Consider the following 22313-nt stretch of genomic DNA (forward strand, 5'->3'; position numbering starts at 1 on the left):
TCGCCTCCCGGGATGCTGGAAACTAGAGCATAAGCTGCCTGGGGCCTGGTGATTCGGGAGCCGCCAGACCTGCCCAAGGCTGTTTACCTTGATTGTTTCTAGCTGATAGAAAAATGAACCTGATTCTTGTTTAAGCTAATAACTTGGGATTTTCTCTTGTATGCATGGATATCTACTCCTAACTACTCTCTTGTTTTTTTCTTTTCATAGGAAAACAGGCTCAAAAAAGAGTAAGTAACTTTATCCAAAGTCATATAAGTATTACCTGGCACAATTCAGATTTGAATCTCTGTCTCACCCCAGAGTTCTTCCTTTTTCCAGCACAGTCTACACTAGTAAAAGGAATAGGAACATGCATGTATTTAGTGCTTTGTAATTTGAAAACATTTTCTTATGCATTATACAATGTGTATGGTTTGGGATTTGGCGGCTGCAAGCAACAGAAGTTCAACAAAAGAAGCCAGACCTCTAGAGAAGCAAAATCACTAGGGATTTATTACATGGATTTGACCTTACGCAGTCGTGGGAGCTGGTTAAGCAGTCTCTGTAAGGCCGCATCCTCAGCTCTGATGCTGGAGCTTGTGGTCCACAGGGCAGACAGCTGGGAAGGGGAGATGGATGTAAAGTGAGGGAGAGCAAAAACAAGCTGGAACCCAGGTGCACCAGCTGGAGGCCGCAAGGATGGATTGAAATCCAAGCCTCTGACCTTGGTGACATGGATATCCTGCAGAAATGAGGACCCCTCATCACATTGCTGAACACACACGCCTGACCCAGGAATCGAAAAAGCTGGAGGAGGCTCCTGGGAAGGGCAGAGAGTTGCAGGCCAGGCCACTGCCTCATGCTAACAAGGTGAACTGGCCAATAAATGACAACGGGTGTGAGCAGCAAAAATGGCTGCTTCACTTCCGCCCTCCAAATCTCACACTGGAATCTCTCATGACCCACCCTAACCGGAAGTATCTAGCAAAGGGAATTCTGGGAAGTGTAAAGTATTGTCAGGTTGGCATATTGTAAAGCCACCTCCAGTAGCTTGTGGAACTGAAGGAAGAGCTGGAGAATTGGACTGTGGATAAGAAGGAGAGCAAGGCAGCTCTGGGGATCTGGGTAGCAGATGACACTCATCATCTCTAAGTCTCAGAATCACCTCCAACTGTATTCCATCCTTGTACTGCTCAACTTCCCATGACAGTCTCGTTGGCTGGTGTGGGTCATGTGCTCACTCCTCAGCCAGAGGAGGGTGGACACCTTGGTTGATTGTCCACATAATACTGCATGCGATGGGGGGTGGTCCTGCAAAGGGGAATCAAAGTGCTGTTACGGGTATAGGGGAGTGCATGGTGGGAAGGCAGACACGATGGGTGCCCCCTGCGCCTGGGAGTGCTGCAGACAGGGAGGCAAGAGGCCCTGAAGACAAGCTGCTCTCCTGCTCAGGTCGGCTCCACCTTGCTCATTCTGAGGCTGAGCTCTTGGAGAACAGAGAACATCCTTCTCATATTCTGTGACATCCCTTCCCAGGACCCAGCTGTAGCAAAGGACTGAAATGTAGAGTGAAAATGGCAAAGCAGCCCCAGAATCAGGGCTCAGGGTTGCCACCCTTCTTGTGTCGGGGATATGTGTGTGTGCATTTTCTAGGAGGGTACACAGCTCAGATTATCGGAGAAGTACGTGACTCCCTTAAAGGTAACAACTGCTGCTGTAGGTTTGGTGAACTCTGCAATTCCATGTGTTCCAGCGGTTGATACTTATCACGGATTCACTAAGAGGCCGTGTAGTGTAGTCACCAAACCTGTGGGCTCCAGCCCAGAATTCCCGGGAGAAAACCCTAATTCCACCACTTCCTACCCAGTTGACCTCGGGTGAGTTCCTTAACCTTTCTGAGCCTTGCTTTCCTCAACTGCACAATAGGGGCAACAATAATAGTTACCTCATAGGTTTGTTGTGAGGATTTAATGGGTTAGTGTGTGTGGAGAGCTTAGAACTGTGTCTGGCACGCGGCATGTGCTCACACAAATGTAGTCGTCATTATTTCCCAACGCTGCTTCAGGATCTGTGGATGTGTCAGACGTAATTCCGAACTTAAAGAACTTAAAATTTAGTTGAAGAGATAAGATCAACATATGGAAACAAGAGCCAACGACCTTGGTGTTAATTCTTTAATTATATAGTGCCAATTTGTGTAAGAATCAAGAAGAAGGGCAGAGCAGTGAAGGAAGCTGAGGTTAAGAAGTCTTGGCAGAAGGGAGAGGTCAAGACCTGGGCTTGAAGGATAGTGGGACAGGCCAGGGGAGTTTGCTCGGAGTGAAGATGCTGATGATGGGAATGTGTGTGGCATTTTGGGGAGAAAGAGACAGCACAGTAGGACAGAAAGAACGCTGATCACAGAGCAGAAAGCTGAAGTGTGTTAGCATGCCTTCTTGGGTTAAAGATATAGGAACTCAACTCACAGAGGGTTAACAAAAAAAGGGAGGTGTCCAAGGATAATTACCTTCTGCCATGGCTGAACCAAAGATGCAAAGCTCACACTTCGCTGCTGGGGCGGTGTCTCTCTGAGTCTTGGCCCTCTTTCGTCTGGGTGACTGCATTCTCAGGCAAACTCTCCCCACCTGGTAGCCAAAGTGACCAAGTGTATGTCATCCCAGCTGAGCAACCCCATTGGGCAGAGGGCACATTCTCCCGACAGTTCCAGCAGAAGCCTTGTGATTGAGGCTCTCTGGCCAGGCTGGGCCCGTGTCCTCCCTGAGCTCATCGTGATGGTCAGAGAGAACGGGTGCTCTCCTTATTCAGGCCCAATCATGTGCCCACAAATTCCGAACAACGTGGAGAAGGTTGGGGTGGTTCTCCCAGCAGAGTGAGGCTACCATGGTCATGAGAAGCAGGGAAACCAGAAACTGGGCAGCCAAAACAGAGATGCATCTGGAAGCCTCAGTCCCAGTCCTGCTCTTCAGGAGCTCTGGGTCCAGCTTGAGGCAGGTGCCTGTAACCCGTAAAATGGACCCATCCAACGGGAGAAGGCAGGCATGAGCCCTCTGGAAACAGTCAGCCCCCCTCAGATCTCAAAGGCTATTGTTAGGAGGAGACCATCCTGGTCAGACGAGAGAGAAGACACCTAGAGCGAGAATATGGGGAACAGAGTCACCGAAATGGGTGTGGGCAAGCTCTGAAAGGATATAGAAATGAAAATGGCAAACTTGCTAAAGGAGGGGGAACATGCTCCATGGTGCCACATGTGGATGCTGAGTAAATCTGGTGCTGGAGACAAGGGCAGACACTCCCAGAGGATAAATGACTTGCACAAGAGTCAACACAGTAACAATAGAGGCCTCAGCCCACTGAGACTCTCATTAGCAGCCAGCAGGGGAGACTGGGCTGTCGTTCTGGGCCCTGGGGCCTCCCCCACCTCACAGTTCTGTCAGGGCCAACCTGGGAGAGCAAGAAGAAAATGGGACCTGTTAATTAGTGTAGCTCATTTCTAACTGCCTACCTGCCCTAGGGAAAGGGCACCTGAGAGGGGCTGGTCCCTCGGGCTGGGCTGTTATACCAGGCCCAGTGATGCCAGAGGCAGGAGTTCTCAGATGATCCTGGGGCTGGTCCCAGGGCGGAGACATTTCTGAAGTCAAGATGGAAGGCAGTGCAAACCCGGTGAGTCAGGCATCCAGTGGCAGCCACGAGGCCAGCTCAGCGCACAATAGGCAAAGGCCTCCAAGAGAAGCCATTCAAATCCACATGACCCCCACCTGTCCTGGAAGCTGCTGGACTTTTAGTGAGAAAACCAGAAAAGTCTCAGGTAGACCAGGATGAGTTGGTCACACTACCTCACCTTTATGAGACTGAGTTGTCCTCTGACCTCTGAGGAGCTGACAGGAGGAGCACGAGTGTGTGTGAGGGGAGGCAGTGCTAACAGGGCCAATGGAGACCTTCCTTGCCCAAGCTTTGGGGGCCTTAAAACAAGGAGAGAAGCCAAGTTGTCTGCCCTGTGGTGGCTTGTCATTCACTTCATGGCAGGTAACACTATCTTTGCGATCAAACATGGAAGACTTGCAAGCTAAGAGAGGTGTCCCATGGCAAATTCAGAGGGGAAGGAAAAATGCTGCCCACTGATCATTCATGGGCCAAAAAGCAGCTCCTCCCACTCAGGATAAGGGGGAAAAGCAACTATAAAATCTTTGTCGTGGAAGGAGAGGTGAGGCTCCTGCCCCTTCCTTGAGCTGCAGGGCTTGTCCTGTCAACACACTCCGTGGGTTTCCGAGTATCTGCCATGTGCTGGAGGAGTTAACATACAGTTGTGTTATGTAATTATTCCAACTCTAGAAAGTAGAGATTATTCTCCCCATTCTACTGATGAGGAAACTGAGGCTCAGAGCAGTTAAGTGAATTGCCTAAGGTAATGCTGCAAGAATGTAGTAGAGCCAGGAGTTTCCTCCATTCTTCTGGCTCCGCATCCCGCGTTCTTTCCCCTACAGCAGGCTGAGTAACTCAGCTGGCAGTGATGCGTTACTCATAACAGAGATCCCTTGGGTTTGATCGAGGTGACTGCGGACTTTTGCTGCACTTGATTCTCATTTGACAAATTCTACAGGACCTCACATAGATTGAAAAGGAATTTTATTTTCTGTCTTTATTTACCAGGAAAAGGGGGATTTGGTTTGGGACTCAGGACTTACTTGTCAGGCACTGTCTGTAGTACCTGTCACCGGCAGGGTGGGTGTTCCTGATGTGGAGTGGGAGAGGACCCTGGGGACGGAGGTGACAGGCCATTATAACCGTCAGGAAGGATCCATCTGGGAAATGTGAGGAAGTCACTCCTGCTCGATCCTCACCAGGGGCAGGAGCAGGCTCAGCTGCCAATAAAGGCCCATCAGTCTTTGGAAGGCTACAGCCATCACGTTTACTCAATAGCAAATATGGATTGTTAGGCGCAACCAACCATAGCTTAGAACAGTAGTCTCTAAATCGTGCCATTGGAATTCACTGCAATAAAATTGTCTAATTGAAAAAGTCCGTACTGACAAACCAACAGGAAGTACATTGAGTTAATAGTGGTTTTGAATTATTAATTCTGCAGTTTTGTATTCCATAGTGCTATTACATTTTTCATCAGATAGGCCTTCTCTTAAAGGGGGCTGAAGGGTTATTCCGGAAAATTCCTGAGCTGAAGTAAGAACTGCTTCAAGTACAGGAAGTTTTGTAAATGCTGTAAGAAGCTATCTGGTTTTCTGTATGCACTGGGGGGGGGGGGGGGGGGGGGTGTGTGTGCATGTGTGTGTGTCTATAGACTGATTTCCTTAGGTCATCTGAGCCAAAGATGGGGATGTAAAGTTTGCTCAATTAATTCCATGGACTGAGACCATGATTTGGGGAACCAGGAATGGGGGGTCAACATACAAGCTCACATCACATCCCAGGTTGTAGTGACCCCTCCAAGAAAGACAGCCCATTATGGGCATGGGCAAGTGCACTGTGGTAATAATCCATAGCACGTGACTGGGATCACAGCAAGTACTCAGCAAAGACTGGCTTGTTGGTTAAGTGATTGAAAGGAACCCTGTGTCATTTAGGAACTGCTTTCAGCTGCATGTAACAAAGACTCAGAAAATGGTGAGTTTATTCGCTCATATAATGGAAGCCAAGATGTAGACAGTATTGTATGTAGACGGAGATATAGGCAGGTTGTATGGTGGCTCAGCCTCCTTTCTTTCTCTCCACAACCCCTAGTGCATGGTTTCCTTCCTCGAGATCACGTCATGGTCCAAGATGGCTACTGGAATGCCAGTCATCAAGCCACTAGCAGGATTGAAGAAGGAATAAAGGCAGAAGGGCAGAGAGGGGCATAACTTGCAGTAAGCACTATTCCAGGATGTTCGTGTGGTCACACTTAGCTGAAAGCGAGGCCATGAAATGCAGTCTTTAGTTAGGCACACCACTACTCTGAAACAAAACAGGGAATCCCCTACCAAGGAATTAGGGAAAATGGACGCTGGGTTGGCATTTGTAGTTTCTGTCACAAACACCATTACATTACCATGGCTTTTGGGGGAGACAAATCAGCAACATCCATCAAATGTTAAATATTCATACCTTTAAACCCAAGATTTTGTTTTTAGAAATCCTTTATATATATTTACTCACACATTTGTACACATACAAATTTGTATATATGTGCTTATTACAGCACAGCACTATTTATAATATCAAAAAATTGGAAACAACCTAAATGTCTATCCATAGTCAAATTGTTCAAAAACTGTGATATGGGGCTGGCCCCGTGGCCGAGTGGTTAAGTTCGCGCGCTCCACTGCAGGTGGCCCAGTGTTTCGTTGGTTCGAATCCTGGGCGCAGACATGGCACTGCTCATCAAACCACACTGAGGCAGCGTCCCACATGCCACAACTAGAAGGACCCACAATGAAGAATATACAACTATGTACCGGGGGGCTTTGGGGAGAACAAGGAAAAAATAAAATCTTTAAAAAAAAACAAAACGAAAACTGTGATACATACCGTGGAATACTATGCAGCTATGAAAGAAGAATGAAGGGACTGTAAGAACTGAGATGGAATATGATGTACTATTAAAAAAGGAAGTTGCAGAATATTATACATATTATAATAAGTATAATATGATCCCACTAATAGAATTTTATTATGCATATTCCTGGAGATGTTCAGAATCTTTGTGGACAGGAATAAGCCTGTGTAATTTGAAAGAGCTGCGAGGAACTCTAAAAGAGAAAATCATAGTTAATGAGTGTGAGCTGAATCCCCAATACAAATAAATGAGTAGAGTCTATGGTCAGAGAAAGTGGTGTCAATCTAGTTTCCAGAAGAGTTCTGTTTGTACCAAATTTTCACTAAAATGTCGGATGGACGGATAGATGTAAAGCCTTTGTAGCATATGTTAATGGTGAAACTGGGGCACTTCCAGTGGAGTGGTGAACAAGATACCCTGGGGTAATATGCTACTACAATGGCATTAGATCCAGATTATAGTATGCTTTTTAATACGTTGAGCTCTCACAAGAAACAAAGGAAACTTTCCAATGATAACAAAACAAAATAAATAGCAACATACAAACACACATAGTGAGATAAAACTGGAATCGAGAGACGAGAGCTAACTCTGAAGCTTGGAGGATAAATCCCAATGCTGGCCACCAATGCAGGGATCAGAAGCTAACCTCTGAGCCTGCTGCCAGGGCGCATACCCTATTAAGAGAGTTAAAGCCATTCCCTGCTGGTAGCACACACAGCTCCAGGAATAAGTACATGCAAATCCCTTTTGGAGAAAGGTGTCATTAATTCAGGTTTTCAGGATTCCCACAGATTACGTATAACCAAATAGAAGATCACAATAAAAAATTACCAAACACACAAGGAAACAAGACACAATGATTCAATCAGGACTAAATCTAGCCTCACATGGCAGAAAACCTAAATAATGGTGGTTTAAACATGCATTTGTTTGTTTTCATGTAAAAGAAGTCAGGAAGTAGGTATCCTGTGCAGGTTCCCCACAAATTCGTCGGGGACTGGTTTCCTTACAGTTCACGAATCCTCCGAGGTCTCAGTTATGAGCCTTGTTCTGTGATCCCAGGTGGCTGCTGGAGCTGCAGATATCTACGTTCCAGGGGACCCGGAAAGGAAGGCCGTGAAGAGCATGCCTGTTCTCTTTAAAAACATATTCTGGAAGTTGCACATGGCACTACCACCTACGACTCATTGGCAAAATTTTAAGCCCAATGACCACATCCAGATGTCAAAACAACAACAGCTAGGGAGTTTTAATAGGCCAGCAATAAGCCTGGCTAAAAACTAGTGTTTTCATTACTAGGAAGGGATGGGAGAATGGATATTTATTGATAAGCAGCCAATAAGTCTCTGACCCAAGGAGTATGTGGTTGGCTGGAAAATGGGCCCCCAAAATATCCACGTCCTAATCTCTTGTGAATGTTACCTTACATGGCAAGAGGGATTTTGCAGCTGTGACTAAGGATCTTGATATGGGGAGAGGATCCTGGATTACCCAGGTGACCTTAAACATAATCAAGTGTCCCTATAAGAGAAAAGAAGAAGGACATTCAACTACAAAAGTAGGAGATGTGATGATGGAACAAGAGGTTGGAGTGATGCAAAAAAGGGGCCACGAGCCAAGGAATGAGGGCAGCATCTCGAAGGCTCTAGATGTGGCTTTTGCTTCAGAATGTGTTTGGATAGTTCTCTTCAGCCTTTTACGAAACTGAATGAGTAACATCTAAGTGATGCATCCTGAGGGCTCTGACCAGGACATCCAACTCTGATGAGATGAAATCAAAAGACATCCCTCTAGGAAGATTTGGATGCTGACGGAGTGTGAATGGGTTGTGGAAAATGCCCACAGAACTGGGATTCCCAAGGAATAATGAATGCACAGCTGGTTAGGGCATTTCGACAATCCTGCTGGAATCCTGGCAGCAGAATTCTTGAGCTGAAAGTGTCTGTTTTCATTGGGCAGTTGGGGCTGGAGAAGAATAAGCACAAAGTCACCCTCTTCCCCCGCTGTCTTCTTTTTTTAGCTCTAGTACAGCACAGACTGACTGCATCTGGCTCAGGAACTAAGCGTTTTGCAGCCTGTGTTGGAGTGCTTCCCTTTGTGTTCTCCGGAATTGCACTTGGTTTCCTTGGCTGGAAACAGAGATGGAGAGAGAAGCTCATATCGAGCTGCCTTCACTCTCCTCCAAACGCCTAACTCTGCCGTCCACAGTGTGATGCCTAACGTGGGTCTGCCGTCCACGGCTGCTAGTTCCCAACTCTTTCTCAGCTTTTTGTCTTCCTGCTGCTGCCATTGTATCATGTAATGGGTTGATTTGTGTCCCCCTAAAAAGATATGGTGAAGTCTGTATTAGTCAGTGTTTTCCAGAGAAACAGAACCAATAGGATATATAGAGATACACGGAAAGAGATTTATTATGAGGGATTGGCTCACATGCTTGTGGAGGCTGACAAGTCTCACAATTTGCAGTCAGCAAGCTGGAGGCCCCAGAAAGCCCGTGGTGTAGTTCTAGTCCAAACCCAAAGGCCTGAGGACCAGGGGGGCCAATAGTGTAAATCCCAGTCTGAGTCACTGAAGGCCTGACAACCGGGATCCCTGATGTCTGAGGACAGGAGAAGATGGATGTCCCAGCTCAAGCACAGAGCAAATTTGCCCTTCCTCCACCTTTGTGTTCTATTCGGGCCCTCAACAGATTGGATGATGCCCACCTGCACTGGAGAGGGTGATCTCTACTAGCCCTATTGATTCAAGTACTAATATCTTCCAGAAACATTCTCACAGACACACCCAGAAATAATGTTTTACCAGCTGTCTGGGCATCCTGTGGCACAGTCAAGTTGACATAAAATTAACCATCGCACTGCCTCAGAGAAACCTTATAACCCTGCGAGCTAGGTGCAATCATTAACTTATTTCGAACGTGAGGAAACAAAAGCTAAGGGTTTCCATAGCTTGCCTGCGGTCACCCAGCTATAAAGTGGTGGAGCCAGGATTCAAGCCAGCAAATCCGACTTCAGAGCTGGTGCTCTTGGCCCACCATGCTGTGAGGCCCATCAGAGGTGCTGGACTGCAGTTGGCCTTCTGAATCTGTCTTAGCTGACAGCTGTGCAGTAGCCTGCGCAGCCAGCCCCTCCGGAGTGGTCCTTTCTCAAACTTTGGCGTATGTAAGACTCACCAGAGGGAGAGGGGCAGCTACTGATGCAAATTTCTACCTTCCCAGAAAGTCTCTCCCAGTGGGTCTGGAGTGGGGCCCAGGAGTCTGCATTTTTAACCAAGTGGTTCTATAGAATATCTGCAAAGTTGGGAATTATAGGATAAATTTACTTTTAAACAGTATGTTAGTTACCTTTTCAAACAATAGGCTAAAAATATTTTTAGGTGAAACAACCTTTCGATTAAAACAAAAGATCCAACTATTAATCTGAAAAAAATACAATAAATACATTCCAGAAAGTCCAAAGGGTGTTTAAAAGCTCTGAGAAGCACAGGGATGATAGACTACTTATTGTACCTTTTGCAAATTAAAAATTGGACTCATTGCTTTAAATTTAGAGGTATTTCACCTGAAAACATACTGAGCCTATTCTTTGAAAAGGTAACTAGCATATTCTTTAAAAATTTATAATATTGTACCAGGGCCGACCTGGTGGCTCAGCGGTTAAGTTCGCACATTCTGCTTCGGTGGCCCGGGATTCGCCGGTTCGGATCCTGGGTGCAGATATGGCACCGCTTGTCAAACCATGCTGCGGCCGGCATCCCACATATAAAGTAGAGGAAGATGGGCGCGGATGTTAGCTCAGGGCCAGTCTTCCTTGGCAAAAAGAGGAGGATTGGTGGCAGATGTTAGCTCAGGGCTAATCTTCCTCAAAAAAAAAAAAAACCCAAATTTATAGTATTACACCAAATTCATTCCAATTTTCAAACACCTTTCATTTTGTGTGGTCTTGGACCACACCCTTTGAAAAATGTGTTTATTTCCATGCCCTAACAGCTCGGTCCACAGGCGGAGTCTCTACAGTGAGGTTACTCCACATGCGGGGCCATTGTGATGCGGACGGGGAAGACCCAGTGGGAAGACTCCAGAAATAGATGTAATGTCGCACTGTGTTGCCAAACAGAATCAAGAGCTGTTCAATTACTCTTTCTGTGGGAGATTTCAGTACTGTCCTATCCAGATTTCATTTCTCCTGGGCTGGTGACTAGGAAGTTTCTTTGTCCAAACACTTGGTGGTTCTACACTGCTCTCCTTGACCGTCTCACCCCATTGGCTTGACCTCTTCCTTCCTTCCTTCCGCTGACAAGCCTAGCCTTTGTCACACCGATGTAGCATACGGTTCTGATACAGATCTCCAGGCTGGGTGCCCAATTGATGACAAAGGAGCTCCACTGAGGAAGAGGAGGAGAAAACAAGATGGAGAAGAGCACAGCACGGGTCTAGGCAATGTTAAAACATTTTTAGCATATCCCTTTTGGCTTCCCTAAGTGAGGGTGAGATTTTCCTTACGTAGTTCTTGTCCGTATTTTAAGCCCATGTACAGAGCGGATTAATCTACAAATTGGCAGACTTCCCCCACCCAAATATGGAATGAAGGAAAACACTTCACCAAGCGTGGCCTGTCTAACAAGTGGCTGAGTGGGACTCCAGCCCAGCCCTACCTTCCCGCCAGCTTCCCTTCTCCCACCCCATCACGCTCCTTCTGAAGGAAAGTGTTACTGCAGTTGGAAAATCATAGATTTAAACCAATTCGTTATTGAAATTGTGTCTCTTAAACTTTAATGAGGGTGGCTGTAATTTTTATTATTTTGATTCAAAGCTGCGTACGATTTCTTTCATAGCTACTATGTCAGGCTGTGCAGGGTATCCTCATGAACGATCTTATTGGATCTTTACAACTAACCTGTAAGGCCGACAATTTTAATGTTTGGAAATTTTTATTCTGAATTAGTTTGTTCTTAATCTCACTTAAAAAATAATCATTTAAATTTTATTTTCGTATAGATAATATACACAAAATTTAAAGCTAGAATAAGGTAGACAGGAAGAGGAATAGTCAATCTTGCCCTCTCTCCTATCACTTAGGCACCCAGTTCCCCTCCCCAGAGGCACCCACTGCTCATAGTGATCAGTTTCTTTTGCAACCTTCTGGAAGTGCTCGATGCGTTTGCAACATGTATGTGTATATTCTTTTCCCCTCACAGATGATAGTACACACTGTGCTGGATCTAGCTGTTTCCATTTTATAAAATTTCTTGGAGATCTTTCCACTTCATTCTAGAACTGCCTCACTCATTATAATTATATTTTTTTAATAGTTGCTTTGGGTGGATGGGTGTTTACTTAATATTTGTGTGGATGTACAATTAAATTTCACACATACGTGGGTAAAGCTCGTTGCTTTTAAACTAAATAGGAAATGGCTTTAAAATTAATTTAGTTATCTTAAAGCCATGAACCAAACTATTTTCTTCTCGTGGCCTAGTCTTGTTTCCCGATTTGCAGATGGAAAACTCACGTTGTGTGTGTGTGTTTATGCCAGCTTTATTGAGATATAATTCACATCCCACACAGTTCACCCACTTACAGAGAACAGTTCAGTGGTTTTAGTATATTTACAGAGTTGTGCATCTATTACCATAATCCTTTGTAGAATACTGTCATCACCCAAAAAGAGACCTTGTAACCCCTTAGCAGTCACTCTCCACTTCCTCCTAACCTCCCCAGCCCCTGACAACCACTAATCTATTTTATGTCTTTGTAGATTTGCCTATTTTGGACTTTTCCTACACATGGAGCCACACAATATGTGTCCTTCTGTGTCTGACTGCTTTCACTTAGCTTAATGTTTGCAAGGTCCATCCATGTTGTAGCATGTATCAGTACTGTGTTCCTTTTTACTGTTGAATGTATTGTGTGGGTAAACCACATTGTATTTATCCATTCACTGATTGATGGACATTTGGGTTGTTTCCATTTTTTGGCTATTATGAGTAATTCCACTATGAACATTCACGTGCTTTTTCTTTTTAAATTTCATTTCACACATTTCATTTCTTTTGGGTAAATACCTAAGAGTGGAATTGCTGGGTCACATGGTGACTCTGTGTTTAGCTTTTGAGGAATTGCCAGGCTGTGTTCCAAAGCAACTGTACCATTTTACATTCCCACAAGCAATGCCTAAGGGTTCCGATTTCTCCACATCCTCTCCAGCATTTGTTATTATCTGCCTTTTTGACTCTAGCCATCCTAGAGCGTACTCAGTGGTATCTCATTGCGGTCTTGATTTGCATTTCCTTGATGGCTATACTTTTGTGTTTCTGACACATTTTATCTAGCTCTGGAAACCCACTCACCAGGCTGGTCATTAATATTAACGTCAAGGCTCACTTCCCTCGGTCATTAGATCATACGTTAATTCTAGGTAACAATGGGGAAGGGGCTACATCATTAGCACTGTTCCTTCTGCTTCATGATAGTCCTGTCAACAGCTCGTCTACCATTAGTCAGGTATTCTGCCTTCACACCCATGGCACTCACTGTTCTGATCTCCCAGCACCCCTCAGCCAGCCCTCTCCTCTGGGCATTTGCAGAGACTCACACTCAGTCACAATCTTGGGGGATTTAAAAATACTTCCTTGTGTTCCCAGAACCCTTTTCCCTTCATGAAAGCCGGGCCCATTGACCCTATGGGCCTATGCTTTAGAAAACAAGCATGCATGAGCATCTTTTAGGGTGAGGAAACCTAAGCCTTCATATATAAGTGAGCCTAGAGTTTAAAGCAATATAGAGGGTGTCTTGGGTTGAATTTCCTAGAAGCAGAGCCTGAGACAAGGATTTGGGTGCATACGATTTATTGAGGGAGTGCTCTTCAGAAAACAAGTAAATCAATAAAAGGGAGGAAGAGAAGCAAGATAGGGAAGGGGGAAGAATGAGCAAGGACATGGCCTCAGAGGAACCCTAGCCTTGGCCTGATCCATAGCGAGTAGCCTCTGGAGCAGTACCAGCCCACAGAAGCTACTGCAATGATGGAAACGTTTTATGTAATTGGCAACGTCTAGTACAGTTGCTACTAGCTATACGGGGCCATTGAGCTTTGAAACATGGCTAGCATAACTGACAAACTGAATTTTAAATTTAAATAGTTACATGTGGCTAATAGCTACCATATCGACCAGTGTAGTTCTGGAGTATAAACTGCAAGACAGAATTGCAGTGAGGAGGCAGGCCTCTTGAGCTCTCGTTGGCTGTGGGCTGCCCTTGGCCTTGGTGGGAGGGTGGGCGGGGCATAGTTTCCCAGGTGAGGCTGTTAGCAGTGGATGTTCGCACAGCCAAGGGATGAGTGTACTGGCCAAGTAAAGGGATGAGGTGCACCACAGCGCACTCTACAGGTTAGTTCTTAACTGGGTTATCCTGACATCCTGTTTTCATCCCACCTTATGGATTCTCCCAAACTAGAAATATAGCCATAGAATAACCTGAAGACAACAACGGGCCATGTGCTTCATGCAGCAGAGCAATCTTCCCGGCCCTCCGAGCTGTTGGTTCCTCTCCCACCCCATTCTCAAATCTTCAGACGGAATGTTTCTGTGGGCTTCTGATTATCAGCTATTTGAGCCATAGAGAGGAAATCTATTTGATGTTACAATATCTACTACAATCTTTGAGATGGCTAGCTCAACAGCTCCCAAAAAGAAGAAAGAGCAAAAACAGCTTTGCCCTTTCATGCTGAAGTGTCATAGATTTGAAGTTATAAATGAGGAAACCAGGTTCATGTTTTATTTATACCTATTACGCTTGATTTATGGTGTTGAAAAACACATTCAGCTTAATTTATGCAGGAATTAACTTTGGTGGAGATTAATTTTGGATCTATAGCCCCTTCCTGAGGTATATCATCTCTATTCATAATCTTGGCTGGCAGACAGAGACGATAGTGAGGTAAAAAAAAAAAACAGAAAAAGGAAAACAAAACCAAAGGCAAAAAAAAAAACTTCAAAAGGGAAATACTTTGTCCTTAGAATGAGGCTAACAAGATGCTTTTAAAATTAGGATACCATTAGAGTTTACTGACAGAACCAGAATTCAGAATTAATCTAATAGTTCTTTATAATGAGTTTAAACATTCAAAAGAATTTTATATGAAAATATATAAAACAGAAGAAAATTAAGAAGCAGGACTTTGGCACATATTAAAACTTAACATGAAGGAATTAAAAACCTCTGAAATATTTAACCAGTATTATACTTATGTTATCTATGTCACATCTTTCTAGACTACCAGGCAAACCATGTGTGTGTGTGTGTGTGTGTATGTGTCCGAGAGAGAGAGTTTCAAAGGGTTAAAATGGGCTCTGAATCCTGCTAATTTGGATCTTTTTCACCCAAGAATGGACAGAGCCCTGTAAGTTTTGTCCTCAGCACCACTCTAGGAAACAGAGGATAATTTCTAGGTTGTCTGAATTCCTTGTCATCTAATGATGTGGCATTCTACTTAAAGAATTGGAGGGGCCAGCCAAGTGGTGCAATGGTTAAGTTCACACGTTCTGCTTCAGCGGCCTGGGGTTGACCAGTTCAGAGCCCAGGTGTGGACCTATGCACCACGTGTCAAGCCATGCTGTGGCAGGCGTCCCACATATAAAGTAGAGGAAGATGGGCACAGATGTTAGCTCAGGGTCAGTCTTCCTCAGCAAATAGAGGAGGATTGGCAGCAGATGTTAGCTCAGGGCTAATCTTCCTAAAAAAAAAAAGGATTGGAAAAATTGGCCTCGAGTGTAGAAACCATTCATTTTATTAATTTATTTTTTACTCTGCATACTTGTGAAAAGGATTTGTAACAAAACTTACAATGAAAGAGACAAATGCAGTAAAGCCAGAGGTAACAATATAAGGGCCAATAACTATCAAATATGTGTATGTGTGTACATGCACATGTATCTGTTTACACATTGGGAGAAGAAAGGGATGGGAGAGAGAGAAAGATAATTGTGTCAAAAAAATCAAAAAGGAACACAAAATCTAGCTCTGAGCCTCCTGACAGTCGAGGGAAAAAGGGAACAATAGATCTCATGCTGAATACAAGAAAGTATATTAGTTTGCCAAGAGGATCTAATTTTGTTTTTATTTCTGAATGTAATGTTTACTTTTTTTAAAGAAAGATATCTTTATTAAAAAACAACGATGTAGTAGATGATGTCTTTTTTTCTTTCTTTTCTTAGACCCCAACCATCTTATTGCCGTACACCTGGTCCACCTCACTCACTGACATTGCCTGCCTGGCCCTGGCTGACACTTGTGTTTGTGACCCCTGGTCTTAAGGATGCTATTCAGAGCTCTCGTGCCTGCCTTTCCTGTATAAGCCCCAGACAGTCAAAGTGCCACCAGGCAGGTGGAGGAGGAGACAAAGTGAGTTGTCCCCACTCTTCACATGGCACCCTCTGGCCACAGCTATTATGGTTTCCATGACTCTTCTTTCCCGAGCCCATGGCACTGTCGTCACCCTGGCAGCCAGCCGCCACCCAGAACTCCAGGCCGTCTCTGGGGATGGAACGGGGGTGCCAAAGGAGAATGTCAGGGGAGAGGGCGCCAAAAAGCCCTCCCTCATAGAAGGGGTCTTGTCCGTTAGTTTTTATTTGAAAAAAATCCGGGGATGTTCTGCCTGGCTGTGTGATTTACCGGACAAAAGCAGAGAGTATAATATTAAGTCATCGTTCTGCAGATTATCTGACCAAGGGAGTGATCCTGGTTTGCTGCTAGACTGTGTTCTTGGCAGGTGCCTGATTTAGTTCTGAAAAGGAGAACAAATCCGCCTCCTTCCTAGCGCTGCCCAGACAGCAGCACAGGGGGCTTAGTCAAGTGCGCAAATCCCTGCTATGAACTTTTCTGCCACCTATGGGGGAATTACTGGCCCTTGAAAGCCCTCGCAAACAGATAAGAAGCAAGGTTATAACATGATTTGACACGGAGTTTTGAAGGCCCCCACTCAGAAATGTGGAAAGTGTGGCTTTCAAGGCACCACTTCAGGAGATTAAGATTTGAAATTGTGTTGCTTTATCTTGCCGTTTTCTTTTCGCAGCCTTTTCCTTAGGCCTTATGGTGGAGTTCTTTTTTTTCTTCCTTTCTTTCCCCAGTGTACATATGAAAGTTTGCAACGCTTCATGCTTGAAGACTTGAGAAAAACTGAGTAAATTCAATATGACCGACTTCATAGTCCCTGACTCCACATGCGTTTGCTTGCTGTGAAGAGAAAAGCATGTGAGGAAAATATGTTGCCACTGAAGGAATGGATCTGTCTCAAGTGTAATTGCTCCTTTTCGTCCATCCCTTGTGTCTCACCAGAGTAGATTGCTAAAGAGGCTGGCCCTGCAGCACGAAGCCCCCTCAGCCACAGCCCTTGGGATGGGCGGGTCTCCAGGCCTCCTCGCCCTCCATCCCAGGCACACCAGCAGCAGCTCGGCCGACACCAACGCCTGGGGTCTCTTCTCGATTCCCTGACACCCCTTGAGCTTCTCACAAGGGTTGAGGCCCTAGGCTCTTGGCAGCTGAAACAAAACAAAGAAATCCACTTAGCTCTGCTATCAGTGTGCTAACATCTGTCCTCAGCGAGCAGCCGGACCCTCCATTTCCCATCATGTGGATGCTGGAGCCACTGGGCTCAGACCCCTGGGTCAGTGGTCCTGGAGAAGTTGAGACCAAACTCCAGGTCCAGAAGGGAACAGCAGATTCGGTCCGCAGCCCAAAGCCGCTTCTGTTTCCCGAGATGCGGCGAGGAAGCAACCTCTCACCTCAGACTTTCTGGAGTAATCCTGTTTTGAACATGCTGATTTTGTGGTCTGTAAAAGTTCTTCTGTCCTTATTAGAGCACATGTTCTAGCTGTGTCACGGGTGAGGGGTGTAGGGGTGGGGGGTGTAGGAGTGGGGGGTGTAGGGGTGGGGGGTGCAGGGGTGAGGGGTGTAGGGGTGGGGGGTGTAGGGGTGGGGGGTGCAGGGGTGGGGGAATGTAGTTCTAGGAGCTAACAGCACTTGAGGCTGCAGCACTGTTCATGTTGTTTCTGGGGAGTCCTCTAGAGCTATTAGGGTGATGTGTCACTCAGAAGGGCCGCAGACTAGGCCCGCCGCTGAGACTGGTTTCTCTGTGTAGCCCATTCTCAGTCTTGTCAGTTAAGCAGAAATCGGGGTTCTGAGGAGTGGGGGAGGAAGACGAATAGCAGGTGTGGAGCTGGGAGCACGGGGGAGGGCGGGAAGCCTCTGGCAGCATTGCCCTGGGTTGACGTGCAGGCCCTGGGACCTGGGATAGAGGGTAAGAGGGAAAGGGAGACAACAGAAGGAAGGACTGGGACGGCTCTGCCTGTTCTACTGTTTTGCTTAAACTAACCTTGATCCCTGGCGTTGAACTTCCTAAGAATGAATTAGAAATCTTACCAGGAATAAATAATGACCTAAGATTGATTCCAACGATGTGACATTACTAGGGCCATTGGTCAGATCTCAGCAGTCTTACTGGCGTGTGTGTTAGCGGAGGACAAAACCCCACTCTGGTGCGACCCCTGAGGGTTTTGACAATCTGGCCGCAGTCTAACGTTCCCACTTCATCTGTTTCCACCTTCCCACCAGTCCCTTGCTCTTGTCCTTTGGAACTCTTCCCCACACCAAGACACACTTGCCCTTACCCAGCTGGGCTGACAGTCTGCTCACTGCCCGGGAGAATTCCCTCTCTCTCCTCTCTGGAAAAATCTTACTATCAGCTCTTCATGTTCCCTGTGAAGTTCCTTCTATAATGATTTTTGTAGCTCCCCAGACAAAATTAATCCTGCCCCTCTCTGAATTTCCCTTTTTATGCTACTATAGCATATGTTGAATTTAATTATTTCTTCATTGTTGTCGCTCAATGAGATTACGTATGCTTTAACGGGGGAGACCAAAGTTAAACTGAGTTGCCCTGTCCTGCATTAAACTAAATGAAAAGTCTGAGATACGCAAGTGCTGTCTTGTATTTGGTAGATGTTTACAAAAGGGGAAAGAGAATTAGGGTAGAGAAGCTCTATCTCCACTATCAGCGTCGCATGCTGGCATACATATGTACTCATTTCTACATATGTGTATAGATACACACTCGTATATAGATATATGGAAGTCCTTACTATGTACCATATTCAGTGCTAGGCAGTTTTACATGGGTGTTTTTATTTAATCCTTACAAGGGCCTGTTTTGGAGATGAGGAAATAGAAACAATGAAGGAATTAAGTAATTTGCCCAAGGTCACATAATAAAGCAGAGATTCAAATTCAGATAGTCTGGCTCCGGAGCCCAAGACTTCATCTCTTGTTATGAATTACCTCCCTTTCTCACACCTGTAATGGACAGCTGTCATTTTATTGGCTGCCTGCCTCCCACTTTAGCAGCTGAAAAGTCCAGATACCGTCCCGGCCACCCTTGCAGCTAGGATGCAGGCACGTGACCCAGGCTTGACTAAACAGATGCACCTGCTAGTGACTTTGAACTGGGAGCTGTTGACAGAATGAGGCAGAGACAGTGGAGACTCCAGAGGCACTGAAGTGGTGGTAGCAGGAGCAGCTCTATGCAAAGGCCAGTGTCTGTGGCTTCCGGGCAGCCTGCAGCATCTACTGTTCAGTGGTGTGGGCAGTGGTGGTGGTTTCCTCATTTGATGGGTTAGGTGGTGTGGGGTCCACCTGCTGCTCAGCTTCCCTCGTCTAGTCTCCTTTTCCAGCCTGGTTCCCATCATGTTGGAAGCTTCTTGAACTATTTAACAACTAAGCAACAAGTGGTTTTTTTCTGCTTAATCAGCCAGAGTTACTTTCTGTTGCTTACAGCCAACGACCCTAATAGGCATAATATTCCAGACCCATTATTTTGAACATAGGTTGATTTCCACATACATCATACCTCTCTGGAAGGAAAAATACATGTGTACCCAGAATTTTATGAAATTTCAACAGAGTGGAGGGCGAAGGTGGCAGATTGTGTATCATTGGGAACAACTTCCAGCTCATCTATCTGATTACCTATTTATGGTTCATATTGCAGTTTGCATGGATGATTATGAGACTTTTCAGTATGTTTTTACAAAACGACCATCCAGAAATGGATTTTTACCTTGCAAGTGTAATGTTATTTCCAAGTCTAACTCAGGGCTTCAAAAATTTTGCAATAAATTTGGCCTTTGAATAATAAGAAAGAAAAATACTAAGTATATTTCCTGCTCATTATAGGAAAAATGGCTTCCCAAAGTTGTAGTACTTACAAAACTAAGATCACAGAGGAACTTGAATTGCTGAATTATTTAACACAATCTGACTTCTTAGAGCCTTAGCTGTGAGACGGAGGAAGACATGATAGCTCACATAAAGGTTATTGATAAATGCCAAGATGAAATTCACTTTGAAGAGAGTGCGATGTGGTAGGTGGGGGAGCTAATCTCTCCGGCCTGATGCGACGAGGGAGTGGAGTTGCAGTTTGACAAAGGGGTTATAATTACAAGGCATCTTTGAACTTCTGGAAGAAGCTACTGCTTCAGATGGCCACGTGGTCTGCTGAGATGTCAGATATTGGACAGGAATAAGCCTTACAGAGGCCAGGGGTCTGACCTTGGTAAGTCTAGACATGCTAACGTGATTGTCATCACTCTAATCAGATTGTAAAGTAAACACACACTCTACAAAGCAAGGAATCTCGTGGGCTTGTTATTTAGAGGTTGATGAAAAGCTGCTTTCTATTTCTTCTGAGGATACAACGGGAAGAAATGGGGTGGTTTGCAGCATGAGGGACTTTGGTTAGGTCAGTGGCCCTTAACTGAGGGGTGATTTGGTAACGTCTGCAGACATTTTTGTTGGAAGGGGGAGGGAGGGCGCTCCTGGCATCTAGTGGGTAGAGGCCAGGGATGCTGCTAAACACCCGACAGTGTGTGGGACAGCCCCACAACCAAGAATTACCTGGCCGCAAAACGTCCAATAGTGCCACGCTTGACAAACCCTGGGTTAGATGTACCGAAGACGTTTCTGAATCTGAAGTTATGTAAAGATTGGAATGGGTTTACTGGTCCAAGACTACCTGAGTGAATGAAGCACTTGCCTCATAGTGCAAAATTTAAACAAAGCCTCAGCAATCAAGATAAATAATATTTAAAAAAAATCCAAATCAACGCAAAAAATCCGTGAGGAACAATATATCAAAATTTTAAATTAAGAGAGAATTCAGTAGAGATGGGATTTGGGTAGAGGAAGTTAAAATATTATCTTCATTACTGAGGTTTGGGGCACTTCCTGCTCCCTTAAATTTTGTGCTGAAGCCGGTGCCTCCATCCCCTCATCCTGGTGGCCTGTTGGATTATCAAGAGAATGGAATTGTTTCAGCTAAAAGGTGACTTGATTTGATTATCACTAAACCGAGGTTAGTTAAGCCTGGGGAAAGTAAATGCGAAGGTCTTTTCCAGCTCTTGAGTTTTCAGATTCCAGTGACTATGTGAAGTAAGGAAGCAGCCCCCATGTTAAGCTGCATAGCATTTCCCTAACGCAGATTTTAAATGTCTCTGATTTATAGCCTGGCCTCAGTTAGCCAAGATCATCTTCACTGTGAACGGTAATGTATGAACGGCGTCCCCAAGAAATATGGCATCCACTGTGGTCTTTAGCAACACTCTTCTGCTGCAACATACCCTTCCAGAAAAATAACCATTGTACCATTGTATGCCTTTTCCATTTCTCTTAGCAAGTCAACTATTCTTCCTTCTCATCCTCTCCTTTCCCAATCCCACTTCACCTCAAAACCAACTTAATATTCTTTACTGGGCTCCATTGATATTGACATTATTCTACATTACTTGCCCCTTTTGTCCCCCAAAATGCCTTAGATGAAATTTTTTTTGGGAGGAGGAGGATTTTAAATATATTTCCTTCTAATAGGCTTTGGAAAATAGTCTGTCTATATCTAATTACTAGGTTTATGTATGTGGGATATAGAGTACTTACAACATAATGCTGACCCCTCAGAAATGCTAGATGAAAGTTTGAAAGATAATTTACTATCCTGGGCAGGGCAAGATAGTTATAAAAATTACAGTAATATTACTAATTAGGAGAAATGTGGTCTTGGATCCATATCAGCACCAACACTCTAACCATTATGGGTTGCCTTCCATTAATTTCCCTGGTTTCCGTCCATGTGCGGCTAGCCCTTTAGAGTGCTCAGCAAATGGGCTTGTGCATCAAGTAACTGGATATGGGACCCACCCCTTCCCCACATCCTGCCGCTTAATCTAGCTGACAGATGTACAATTCCTTTTGATCTATGCTAACCGTCTTTATCTCAATGCAGATCTCAGCTTCCTATCTGCTATTTTAAAAAATGCTTTAATCAGAGGGTAGTGACAAGTTGGGTTGAATTATAGGGTTTGGGTTTAGGTTTTTTTTTTATTCTGTTAAAAACAAAGCAACATCAAACTTGGGCTCCTTCTTCCCAACCACTTAGTCATTGCTATTTTAATGAGCTATTTTGTGTTTATTTCTTAAAGAAAAGAAAGAAACAAAAGAAAGAGAAAGAAATAAAAAAAAGAAAGAAAGAAAGCAGAGAAAAAGGAACTAAGGAATTAAGTAGTAAATGGGTAGATGACGAATAATTCTGATTTAATTTGAATTACCAAAGCTAGATACATCCAAATGTTTTATTCTTTTTTCCTTATTTTTCTCTCTTTTTTTTTCTTTTTGGTCCAGAGATGAGTAGAAGTTCATGTACGTCTGCCCACTGCTTTAAGTAAAGGATGCATTTAATTGTCT

The 22313-nt window shown here is 44.8% G+C and overlaps 1 long non-coding RNA gene across 1 annotated transcript; it reads left to right on the plus strand.

The window, feature by feature from the left end:
* The first annotated feature begins 208 nt into the window (after positions 1–208).
* LOC111768074 (uncharacterized) lies at positions 209–17364 on the plus strand. The gene is made up of 3 exons (XR_002800096.2): positions 209–230; positions 15743–15929; positions 16655–17364. It is a non-coding gene; the product is annotated as an uncharacterized lncRNA (long non-coding RNA).
* Positions 17365–22313: the final 4949 nt, after the last annotated feature.

Source organism: Equus caballus, chromosome 15 (genome assembly GCF_041296265.1).
Source record: "Equus caballus isolate H_3958 breed thoroughbred chromosome 15, TB-T2T, whole genome shotgun sequence".
NCBI lineage: Eukaryota > Metazoa > Chordata > Mammalia > Perissodactyla > Equidae > Equus > Equus caballus.